General features: G+C 39.6%; 1 protein-coding gene across 1 annotated transcript in view; it reads right to left on the bottom strand.

Annotated features, from left to right (window-relative positions):
• Positions 1–6,406, bottom strand: part of MYO16 (myosin XVI) — a 499,709-nt gene extending 493,303 nt beyond the window's left edge. Inside the window, exon 1 of the mRNA XM_016145255.2 lies at positions 6,297–6,406. The gene's annotated coding sequence lies outside the window, so the exon portion shown is untranslated. The remainder of the gene's footprint in view (positions 1–6,296) is intronic.
• Positions 6,407–12,296: the final 5,890 nt, after the last annotated feature.

Raw genomic sequence — 12,296 nt, forward strand, 5'->3', positions numbered from 1 at the left:
TGGCTAACTGGACTCAAATTTTATAACATAACTTAGCATCCATTTCTAAACAGAGGACTCTCATGAAAACCACACTTCGGAGAGAAGTCTACACTGACTTGCCTGTCTGTACTATGTTCCTATCATCTGAGACAGCCCTTATAAAGGAGTTCCTGGGATTGTATTTCAAGCAATAGGAGTGGGGCTTTCACCTTGTAATTAGAACTATACAGCTGTATTTCCATCAGAAGATTTACATGAGGACTGACCAATCAGGAACCAGGGACAGGGACATCTCTCTATATAAGTCAGTTCCCCTCTTGTTTGGGAAGCATACTTTTCCCCTTCCACCAAAGGCTAGAAAGTGTGTTTTCCTGGCTGGAGCTGAAACACCATAGATTAAACACTGAAGATGTCTCACCAGATCAGAGCAGAGAAGAGCAGACATAGCAGAATCGGGCAGAGTGGCGCAGAGCTGTTGTGTTGGAGTCAGGAGCCTCGTCCAAGGGCTGCCTCACAGCCATGCGGTTCCATAGTCACGCTGCTTCCTAACTGAGCTGTAACACCACTGAGCTGTTCCACAGCCTGTGCTGTATCACAATTGAACTCTTTATGCTGAATACAGTTTCCTTCTTTACTATATCCCAAAATGGAGATTCCTGTTGTTGTTGAACTGATGCCAATAACCATCAGTTGACAATGTGAACCCTGAGAGGGAATTTATGAACTTCCCTAGGTCAATCAAAGGCCTAAATGTTATGAGTAATAAGAGTCTAGTGGTCATTTTCTGATGGGCGTTACTCACATACTCAGTATACCAAGAAGAACCTTAGACTAAACTCTTGGGTTCCCTCATACAGCCCTGGGTTAAACACTGCAGGAAAACCTGATTTCATCTTCTACCAACAGATTGAGATCCAACCTGTCCAATCAGAACTGCACCAATTGTATCCTCACTTGCATCTATACTGATCAATCAGAACTGCACAATTTGACAACCTCATTTGCATAAAATTGGGAACTTGGGCAGAAACTTTCTCTTTATAAGATGGCTTCCCCTTTGTCTCAGTGGAATACAATTTAGGTTGTTACCTAAATCTGTGTCTGCCGGGCTACAGGTCCTTTTGATTTTTATTGTTTTTTACAGTCAAAAGTTAATTTCAGCTTATAAAAGTGAGATGAAGGCTCCGTATTGTCAGAGCATAGGGAACTATGGGTCTAGGATCTCCATAGAGCATTTTCAGGCCTCCAAAGCATCTTGCCTTTAGCCTGTGCAGTGTTTATGCCCATTCATATAACATCTACCCAGTCTAGACATTTACACAGAGATGAATAAGAAGGTAGTTACAGGACAGGGTAAAGTCAGACATTCAAACAGAGAGGGGAACACTAAAGATTTTAAGCACAAGATGTTTGTGCAGCAAGAAGAGGTCTGAAGAGGAACATCTATGGACATGAGTGTTTAGAGAAAGATTGTGTGCATTCGACTCTAGATGAGCAAAATGAGAAGCACATTCCCCGCCCACGGTAGCACGAATAAACTCTCTTGAGTAAGAAATACTAAATTCCATTGGAGAACTCCAAGCAACAATGTGGTCCAAGGCAGAAGACAGGTCAGAATTGCTGAGCAGAGGCTGGAGTCTAGGGTCAAGAAGGACAATGTAGAAAGTGCAGAAAAGCATGCTCTATATGCTATGGTTAACAAGAAAGTACTGAAGTCTTTTCCCCAAAAAGTCTCAAGTTGAATTTTCATTTAAGATAAATCACTCTGGCAACTGTAAGACTGGATGTGAGAGGAAGACCAGAGCAGGAAGAGGAATTAGAAACTGATCCCTTATGCCTGGCAGGGGGCAATGAAGAGTTGCCCAAGGGCAGTCATAAAATGTCAAAATACAGAACATTAATCTCAGCAATATAAGATAAACTGTAAAGACATGATGGCTGATGGGCTTTGGAAAGTGGGGAGGGAAAGAAAAGAGCAAATAAGTGAAAAGACTGGAGGGTGCTTCCACCACTAGGGCAGGAAATAAAAAAACAGGAGTAACAGAGGCAGACTTGCAGAGAATAACAGAGATTATGAACAGAATTTTGGACATACGAAGTCAGACTTGGTATGGAACAAAGAGGTAAAGTGTCCTCCAGGCAGATACAGGTTTACGAGTACAAAAAGAAAAAATTAAGTTAGGACTACAGATGCAGGTCTAGAACTCAGCCACATGCATGTAGAGGGTGGAAGAGAAACCTACTCCAATGTGGAAATTAGGAGAAGAAGAGGCCAAAGGAGAGAGTATGAAAAAAAAACAATCTGAGGAGATGGATAAGAGAAGCACAGTCAGAGAAGGTGACATAAAGAAACCAGTAGCAGCTAACAGGTGTGATGTCAGCTGTCAAATGAGGTTCAAAGAGAGGACAGAAGAGTGGGAAAACAGGTTCAGAAGCATCGTCTGAATAGAAGTTGGATTGCAAAGCCTGAGGAATGAACTTTAATGAAGTTGATTAAATATAGACACTATTCCCAGCTTCATCCACAGCCAAAGAAATAAACACATTGCAGAAATTATACAGTCTAGGTCATTTAAAATAATTCCTTTGACACAACTATATACAAAGTATTGTATGCCTGGGTAGGATATAAAATAAATCAGTTGATATAATTCTGCCACTTGAAGTTTACAATCTATTCAAAAATAACATCATTTTATTTATGTACACTTTTAGCTAGAGTTTGATAATATGAATCTAACTTCCTTAGAATTAATGACCTGATTTATTGTCAAGTATTCCTAGTTACTGTAATCAAATGTGAGAATAACCGAGAAAGAAAATATTTGCAGATTCCTATATAAGACGAGAAAGAGAAGTGATTCTAGCTAGTTGGAGACTAAATGTGAACTCTCGAATGATCAATCACAATGTGGTTCTCAAATGCAGTACTTATGAAAATCACTCAAGGGTGGTGGAGGGAGAGTCCACCCCAAACTCTGCTTGTGTAAGTCTGTGTTAGACTGATGAAATCCACTCTTAAGGGCATCTCCAGGGGATTTAGAGTAGGCAGCCCTTGGAGCACACTGCCCTAGTTCTTAGAGGTGTGCAATCCTCTTTTTTTAAGTGAAGTTACTGTATTTGAATGACTGCTCATTCTCAAGAAATGTCATAACAGAACTGTTAATAAAATTTCATCATTTTATCATCTAAAAATTATTGACACATTCCCTTTAAAAAAAGTCCATGCTTAGAAGAGGCCAATTTAAATGCTTGATTTAAATTCATTCCCTAGTTCAGTATATTCTAAAAGCACTGACTGAATCCTTACTAAGGGCCACATCCCAGGCAGGTGATTGGAATATGAAGGTGATAACAGAGTTGGTTGGGATAGTAAACATACAATGTGATAATCACCCACCTGTAGGGGGCGCTCCAGAAGAGCACTTAATTTTGCCTGGGGTGTCCATACAAGGAAGAAGGAACAGAGATGATTTCAGTTATCGTAAATAGGGAATGTGGGATGAATGATCATGTCTACCCTGCATTTTTCCCTTGCATCCCTCCAGAGACAGTTGTGAGGATCAAAGGAGATCGTAGGTGAAAAGCAACTTACAAAATGGTCAGGGGTTATTACTATGAGTTTCTCAGTTTCTAAGAGAAAAGACAGTGCACTCCAGGCAAAAATTATCTTTTTTATGCCTGAACTTCTTCTCAAATTCACAAAAGTAAATTGCATCTATTTTTAATCTAAATAAGTAAATTTCATTTAAAGGTTTCCTGTTCTCTTGATACGCTAACACTCCTCTCTGGAACTTTTACAGAACAATGTATTATCCTTAGAGAAGAACAGAACAAATGAGTGGCCAGAAGAAGGGTTGGTGGAAGGAGAGCCACCAGGGAAAAAGGTGAGAGAGGAGAGAAGATCATGGATATAAAAACCTACTATCAATGAAAGGTTTCACCTGTGTGCCTTTCTCTCAGGAGGAAATAACCAACCCCCCATATTCCTATTTGGTGGAAGAAGCAAGGACCTTGCTAAGACTGAGCTCTGTGATCTTGAAAAAGTGACCTAAGTCCTCTGGGGCTCATTTTCTTCATTTGTAGTACTGGAGCTTGAGTAGGTCATTCAACAAGTTCCTTGCCACCTCAATGTCTTCTCATTCTATAAACATGTGCTGTCATTAGTCCAGATTTGCCCTCATGATAGGATCCCAAAGGGCAGATACACTGAGCTGAGCATTTGCAGTGCTCAGCTAACCAATTGTAGGCTCAAAAGTAAAGATGTATCATTTTCAAGTATCCTAGTTCCAATATATCTTTTCCCACTTACACAGTGTTCTAACATATTTAATGATCTGCAAGCTACATACATATAGATATACATATTATGTGCATTATATGTATTATGGTTTTACGCAACAGATTTTATTTTCTGATTTCTTAAGGAGTAGGAAATGTTTCTATTTTTATATAATCTCCTTCAAAAACATCTATGTTCTGCAGTGGACTCATATTTAGTTGGCATTCTCCTTTATCTGCAGGAGTACCCTCAGATTACATTAGCAGCCTGCCACAGTGGCTACTGGAGCTTGTATCTTCAAGCATTCTCAGACCAGAGGGGAAAAAAAAATCTTTAAAGTATTAATTACACAAGCAAAATAAAATACTTTAGTTATTTTAGTGTGCACTGAACAAATAATTTTACGCCCCCAGTTCTCATAGGACACAGATAAAAACCACAGCATCAGATTAAATTTTATTGATTAAATTTTATTGATTAAACTTATTTTTCCTTTAGTAAATAAATAATACCCTCTGGATGATTTTTACAGCAACCAATACATCCCTGGGCATATTAATACTGTTTCTTAAACAATGCCATCTATTCTGGTTTCCAAAGTCTATCAAATATAAAGCGCTTATGTTCACACAGGTTGACCACATAAGGGACCGTAGCTATAATGCTAACTATATGCCAATAACATAATTTTAATAAACGACCTCATGAAGATAGACGCATTTTGGAAGACCCTTAACCCAAGGATGCCAAATTACCTCCAACAATACCAAGAGCAAAATTTAATTTTGCCAGCTATGCAGCGATCCCATAAAGAAGAAGCCTGAGGATCCTGGTGATTGCCCCTCACTCAGTACTGTGGCTTTGATTTTAGGAGCTTGTGGATGACTTTAGGACCCTTGTTCTTCCTCTTGATTCCAAGTGAAAATCACTAGGAGATGCACGGATAAGACTGCAGAGGCTTCATAAATACCCACAGAGCTCATGGCAAACAAGTGCAAGACAGTTTAACCTTAACCTGAACAGAGATTCCAGACATTTCATGAGACACTCAAAAAAAAAGCCACGACTCAAAGAGGATGAGTGCTTCCCAGGGCTTCTGCACTTGGGAGGATGAAGACTGCCTTTTGCTTTTGCTTTTTCAGTTCACTGACTCCTCTGGTCAATTCAGAACCGCTAAGTTTTACTTGGCTCTGCTTGGCAAAACAGAGTCCCTCCTCCTACAATGGCCACTAGTCAGTAGCTACAGCTTTTCAATAAATGAATGCTAAGAACTTGATGAAAATCATATCCATTACCTTTCGGGGGCGTACAAGGTACCAATTAAACCCAGCGCTTCCACCGATCTAGTCGGTTTTATCCAGCCAGGGAAGATGGGGCGACGGCTGAGGGGAGCGGGAGCCAAGAATGAAGAGCCCCCGACGGGTACCATGCCGCTTAGACCACAACATCGTCGCGGGCTCTCCAAGACAATGGAGCTGACATTATCGGGCGGGGGTAGCAGCAGTCAGAGGTCATGGAAGATCAGTGGAGGATGCAACAGCCTGGGAGCCCTCCTTCACCCTTACAAATCTTTGTCCTTTGAAGTAGTCGCTCTTTTTCAGGGCCAAGGAAAAGGGGACGGAGGACGAACACCCCGCCGCCCCCGCAGTGGTCGTATAGGTGACCGCGCCGCTTCTCCCATCTCCCGTAGCAACAAGAAGCTTCCACGTTCCTCTAAACTGCCACTTTTGCCTCCTCTCCTGGGCAAGGTCCAGAGTTCAGACGGTTTCTGCTCTCAGCTCGCGTTCACACACCTCCCTGTGTCTTTTTTCGGGAAAGGGACCGCTAACCTTCTCTCCAAGCCCCCTCTTCACGCTGGGACTCCGAGTGGGCGCCCGGAAACGCAGGTGGGTGCACCCCGCACCCTCCCAGAGTCGCCAGCGCCTCTGGGGAAGGGGACATTGAGCCCTACCGACCTCTAGACCAGGACACCAGGCTACCTAGCCAACCATCCCGCTCTAAGGACCACGCACCGCTCCCCCTGGGCCCCTACCTGCTGGAGAAAGCTCCGCGGGAGCCGGGTGCCGCCTGCCACTCGTTCACGAGGATCGGTTCCGGATGTGTCCCGTGAGGGGCTAAGGGGGCGCCGGGTCCCCTGCCCCCGGAGCTGCTGCGCGCTCGGAGCGGGTGCGCTGAGCGCAGCCGGCCCGCGGAGAACTGGTGACTGCCGCGCGCCGCCCGCTGGGCTGTGCTCGTTCGTGGGTCGGAGCCGGCGTCTGCGGGCACACTCGCCCCTCCCCGCGCACCCCTCCGGCCACGGGGGTGAACCCCTCCAGCTCCCAGGGGCGCCGTGCCACCCGCTGCCTGCGGTCGCCCTGCGTCTCACTCGCCTGCCTCGGCCCGGAGTGCGGAGCTCGCCTCCCTTCGCTCCCGCCGGGGTAGCCCCTCCAGGTCCCCTGCCTCCCTCCTTCCCACACTCTCACGCGTTGTCTGAGACCGCGCCTCTCTCTCCAATTCCAGCTCCTTCGATCCTCCCCTTCGGGTTCTCCCGCCTCTCGCTTCGCTGCGAATCTGAGAATGGGGCTTACTCTTCAAACTTTTCCTTCTTGACTTCTGCAGAAGCAGGAGAGCAGGAGGCGAAGGGGGTGGCCCGAACGTGGGTCATCCGCCCAGTGGCGGAGGAGCTGTGACCTGGAGTGGGCATCTCCCTTGGGCAGCCCGACCAGAACAAAGGCCATCGCGGGGACTATGACAGATGAGTGACCCTTTTTAAAGATACAGAGGACATACGTAACAGTCCTTCCCCCTCCGGCAATCGAAAGTTTGAGAATCTCCTGAAATCTCCCATATATGAACTTCAGCGTGAGACGAGACGAACATGGACAAGGACAAACCTTTCTTTAGAAAACTGTTCTCTGTTGCAATTTTTATGATAAAATAGAAGACCTCCACCCTCATCTCCCCAAATTTTGTTATTGGTTGGCTCTGTAAATATGTTTCACTGTCCACATTTTGCTGTAAGGGCTATATGCCATATTAACTCTGGGGTTAATTATATATGTATATATGTACATATATATATGTGTATATATATACACATACATGCATACACATACATACAATAGTATATAATAGTAAAGGGCCTTGTATATAACATACTCGATAACTTTATTTAAATTAGTTTATAATCTTATGTATTATTGGATATATCTGAATAAATTATGTGATATACGGCTATATGAAAAATAGAGAATCTAGATTTCTCTACATAGACTGTAAATTCTATACTTAAGTGACATTATACTCGTGTATGTTCAGGAATAGATTAAACAATTATTCAAAGATATTGTTTTAATTTTCATTTATATTCCATATTTTTCTGTGATTTGAAATATTTTGTGACTTAAGATAGGTTCGATTAAATGAATTAATTTACTTTATAATTATGATGAAACTATATGGAAATATTTTCAATACATAATCTGACAAGAGTGGAGTCCTAAGTCAAATTTAATTCTTACAAAAATAATTTACGGAGTGATCAAATTTATCAAAGCAATTCAATAATAGTGTTATGAATAATGTAGACTAATAAGAATGACTGTGAATGAAAAATAAAATAAATATTTTAGCATCTAATTATTGTTTTGGCATTTTATACATTGGCACCAAGAAATATAAATGGGCTGTGAGGAATATTACCAATTTCTATGCTTATTTTGTTGTATAACATGAAACCATTTCATTTCTCTCTGTATTGTAAGAAATGTATGGAAGAACTTTGCACAAAATTACCTTACCAAAAGTTAGCTCTGATAACCAGCACTTAAAACCCTACAGATATCAAATAAAATGTGCCTCTTAAAATGCTAACGTGGATTCATTCCTCAGAAGAGTTCAAGCTCTGTATCACTAAAGTACTCAAATGTCTCAAATATAGGTGACATATTTGATATGTTTATGTCTATCACATATCTGTTTCTATATTAGCAGCTTTTAGTTACTGAAAGAAGGTAAAAGAAAAATATGTAAGAAAAAGCCCATAAATCATAAACAACATTTTGTATGTATTATCACTGTTCCCATCATATTCTGCTCATGTAGCCATCACAGTGGTTTCCAATATACAAGTGATTATGACAAGGTTTTAAAAAATGATTATGCTATCCAACCATATAGGTAATATATTATTAAGAATGTCAATATTGGTTCAGTTCCTAAAGGTTATTTTTCTCTTTAAAGAGAGAGATAAATGCTGTTTTGCCATTGACAAGCACTCTGTTTACATAGAGACATCCTATTCTGAAATAGTAATTCTTTTGCTTGCACAGAAGCATGCATTATCCAGCTTTTGCAACGCCATGAGCTACATGGTAGTAAAAGATTGCCTTAATAAGAATCCCAAAGAATGCCATTATCTTTACATCCTGAATTAAAGTTTTTGTCACTTTTCAAAACAAATTATTAGCTTCATCTCATCATTTTGAAATAAATGAATGCTTTGTATTTTATTACACTCATAATCTAGTATACCTCATATAACTTTCTTAGATGAACTGGTAATTTAAATATGGAAATAAAGTAACGTGCTAATTCTTAACAGTTATTTGTGAAACAGAGACATTCGTTCCCCGTATATCGACATATTTAGATTAAAGTCATGTACCTAAAAGTATTGATATGTGCCAGAAAATGAAGAATTTCATATATATTATTGGGAAACTTTTATTTTATTATTTCATCATTTTAAAAATCAATGCTCAGTTATAATTCTTGCTTCACAATTTGTATTAAAGTCTTGTTTCTCTATTTGCTGTGTCCTTTTAAAGTTTATGCCCTCTTAAAATTAATATGTTGAAATCCTGACCCCCAATGTCATGTTATTAGAAGGAGGTGCCTTTGGGAGATGCTTACACCGTAAGAGTGGAGCCCCCATAAATGGGATTAGTGCCCTTACACAAAGAGGAAGATTGTCACGTGATGATACAGTAAGAGGACAGCTTTCTGCAATTCAGAAGAGGGCTTTCCTCAGACTTCCAGCCTCCACAACTGTGAGAAACACATAAACAACACAAACACATTTATGTTGTTGATAAGCCACCCAGCCTGTGGTAATTTATCATAGAAGCCCAAACTGACTAAGACACTATTCTATCAATTTCTGAGGGAAGGAGGTTGAAATCTCCAAATGTAATTGTGAATTTTTACATTTCTCTTTGCAGTTCTGTCAGTTTTTACTTCATATGTTTAGAATTTCTGTTTTCAGTGTATAATGTTAGAATTAGGTACTCCTAGTGAATCAATCCCTTTATCATTTTGAAATAATCTTCTTTATCCCTAATAATACTTCTTGAAAAGAAATCTAATTTTTCTAACACTGATATGGCTGGTTACTCTAGCTTTCTTTTAAATGGTGTTAAAATGGTATCTCAGTCTATCTTTTTGAATTTTAAAATAGTTGCGTGTTTATATTTGAAGTGTGATTCTGTTGGATAAGTTCATCAAAAGGAGATGACTGACAGTTGACCTGCCAGCTGGCAATTCCTTGGGAATACCAGGCTCCTCACCCTATCTCCTGTCTTTGGAATGTACAATCAGTCCACTATTCCCCGCTAGGAACCTTTCCAAAGTCACAGCCTTAAGAGATCAACGGCTTTTTGAGACCATCAAGACTGGATAAGTGTGCCTCATTCAATCTTCTCTAAAACTTTTAAGATTCTGGTGGGTGGGTATAGAGATCTACTCATCTTGCAATGCCTGAGAAAAGCCTTGCAAGGTTCCTTGCTTATTAAGCCTGCACTTACCTATCTAGAGTGGTCTGCCTCATTCCGTGATCTCTTCTTACTCTCCATGGATTGGGGGCCTGTTTCGAATTTTACTCTGGAACTCCCGAGGCTGAAAGGCCAGGTTAGCATTCATTAGTTACTGTGTGGACACTGATGACACTGATGTCATTTGTATACGCAGAACTTATTGACAAAAAGAGGAAGTTTAGAGAACCTCAGACATTGTATAGTGATTATTGAGACCACATTTGTGATGCGAAATCTATTTATAAATCTATGAACTATTCATGAAAGTATTTATAATTTATTAACATAAGAACGAGTTGGAAATACTTTTAATTTTTAAATATTCTTCCTTTCTAGAGCATAATTGTTTTTTATTTAAATATATTTAATTGTTCATTTATAATTGCCCATATTTTTGTTTCCTCATTCTTTTTATTTTCTAGCAGTCAGTATTGAGCAATGATCAGTGGTCCTGAAAACCTCTGAGGTAACGAAGAGAATAATGCATTTCTGCTAAATTCTCTTATTAGAAAATTATTTAGCATTGCTACAAAGAGTAGAGTACAGTTTACATTCAAACTATTTCGGTTCTATCAAAGGGTTTAAGACTGAACTCTTTTTCATTTTATCAAACAAAAGGCAGATTGCTTTCTTAGTGTGAGTGTCAGGTTTTTAGAACTGGGACACCATGTGTTTATCACATGAGCTCTATGGTCCAGATATGTCTCATAAAACCGCATCGTCTTCTTTTCCTCTCAAGGTCCTTGTTCTGTCCTACTCGCCACCTGGGTCTTATTACCCTAGGCTTAGTCCCATCCAGGCTTTATGGCCACATGGACTCTGATTCCAGTTTAATTACTCCCTCGGTTACCCCATCTTGTTAATATAAATGGACTTTTTACATGTTGACCTGAAATTAAATGCATTTTCCAAACCTAGACTCTGAGTTGTGTCTTCATTTGCAGTTAAACTTCCTTCCCGGATAAATGCTGTCATCTTCAAAGTGATTCTGTCTCCAACTTTATGAAGTCTGCTTAAGCTATAAAGGGATGGTTCATTCTGTTCTGACACTGGTATTTTACTTATTATTATATTGCTAATCTACAATAGACAGCATGGCTCTTCTCCATTTTTCATTAGTGTTATCTGCATAATTTTAAAGATGTGATTAAATAACCAGGATAAGGGAACAAACAACTTTATTATAATTTCAACAACTCTTGATGATTGATAAATGTATATTGACTTTATTATTGCCATAAATACTTTCAACTAGATGAATCTGACAAATCTTGTGATTTATGTAATTATTATTGTGCTTCAGGCTAATCAAGACAAGGTAAGACATTCATTTAAATTGCTGTTAAAATTACATTCTGGCAGCCAGAACAACTTCGGTTTCTCTCTTATAGTTCTTTTTAAATCTTACATTTATAACTGAGTTTAATGGGACATATTGTTCATGATAGATACCTCCTTATATTTAAAATTTTATTTTCTAGAATTTAAAAGGCAAAAGTTTTAGAGATTTATTCTTCAATATTTATCTACCTCTATCGTGATTTTAGAGTCTTAGATGATCTTAGAAGCTGATCCATGAACGTTTGTTCAATCTCCTTCCAGGTCCCCCAAACACATAGCAGACAGACACTTAAAATGTTCTTCTTGCACCCTCTGGTCATGTCAGGTATCCTAGAAATTGTCAAAGCTGAAATGGTAGGAACAGCGTAGTGGGAAATGACAGTCTCCTTGCTTCATGACACCAATGGGAAGCAAAGGCACCAGGCAGATGAGCGGCCATCCTAAGAACTAATTCTGAAGTTAATCATCTCAGGGGGCTTGGAGGAGCAGGATGAGAGGAAAGCATCAGGAGAAGGAAAAATAAAGGGAAGGAACAGGACTGTCTCAGAAGTCTGCTTACATTTTAGATTTAGCTTCCTCCTTTTTATGGAGCCATGCAAATAGTAAGCGGTTTCAGTATTAGGCTGGTGTTTAGTATGATATGGTATTAAGTAAAATATCATCCACATCTTATTGAAAAAAAAAAATCCTTACTTTCCTATTAAATGAAATTTCTTAACGATGAATTATTTTCTTCCAAAAGTAAAAATAAAGCATGTGAATACAAAAATGTTTGAGAGCTCTGGAGCTGATATATGACAGAGAATTTGTTTTTGATCAGTGTAAATGATGATAAAATTTCTTTTCTATTTGTTAGAGAGTTAAGAAATACTCTTAAAGAAAGTGAAAAAGAAAAGATA

This window comes from Rousettus aegyptiacus, unplaced genomic scaffold (genome assembly GCF_014176215.1).
Source record: "Rousettus aegyptiacus isolate mRouAeg1 unplaced genomic scaffold, mRouAeg1.p scaffold_m13_p_11, whole genome shotgun sequence".
Taxonomy (NCBI): Eukaryota; Metazoa; Chordata; class Mammalia; order Chiroptera; family Pteropodidae; genus Rousettus; species Rousettus aegyptiacus.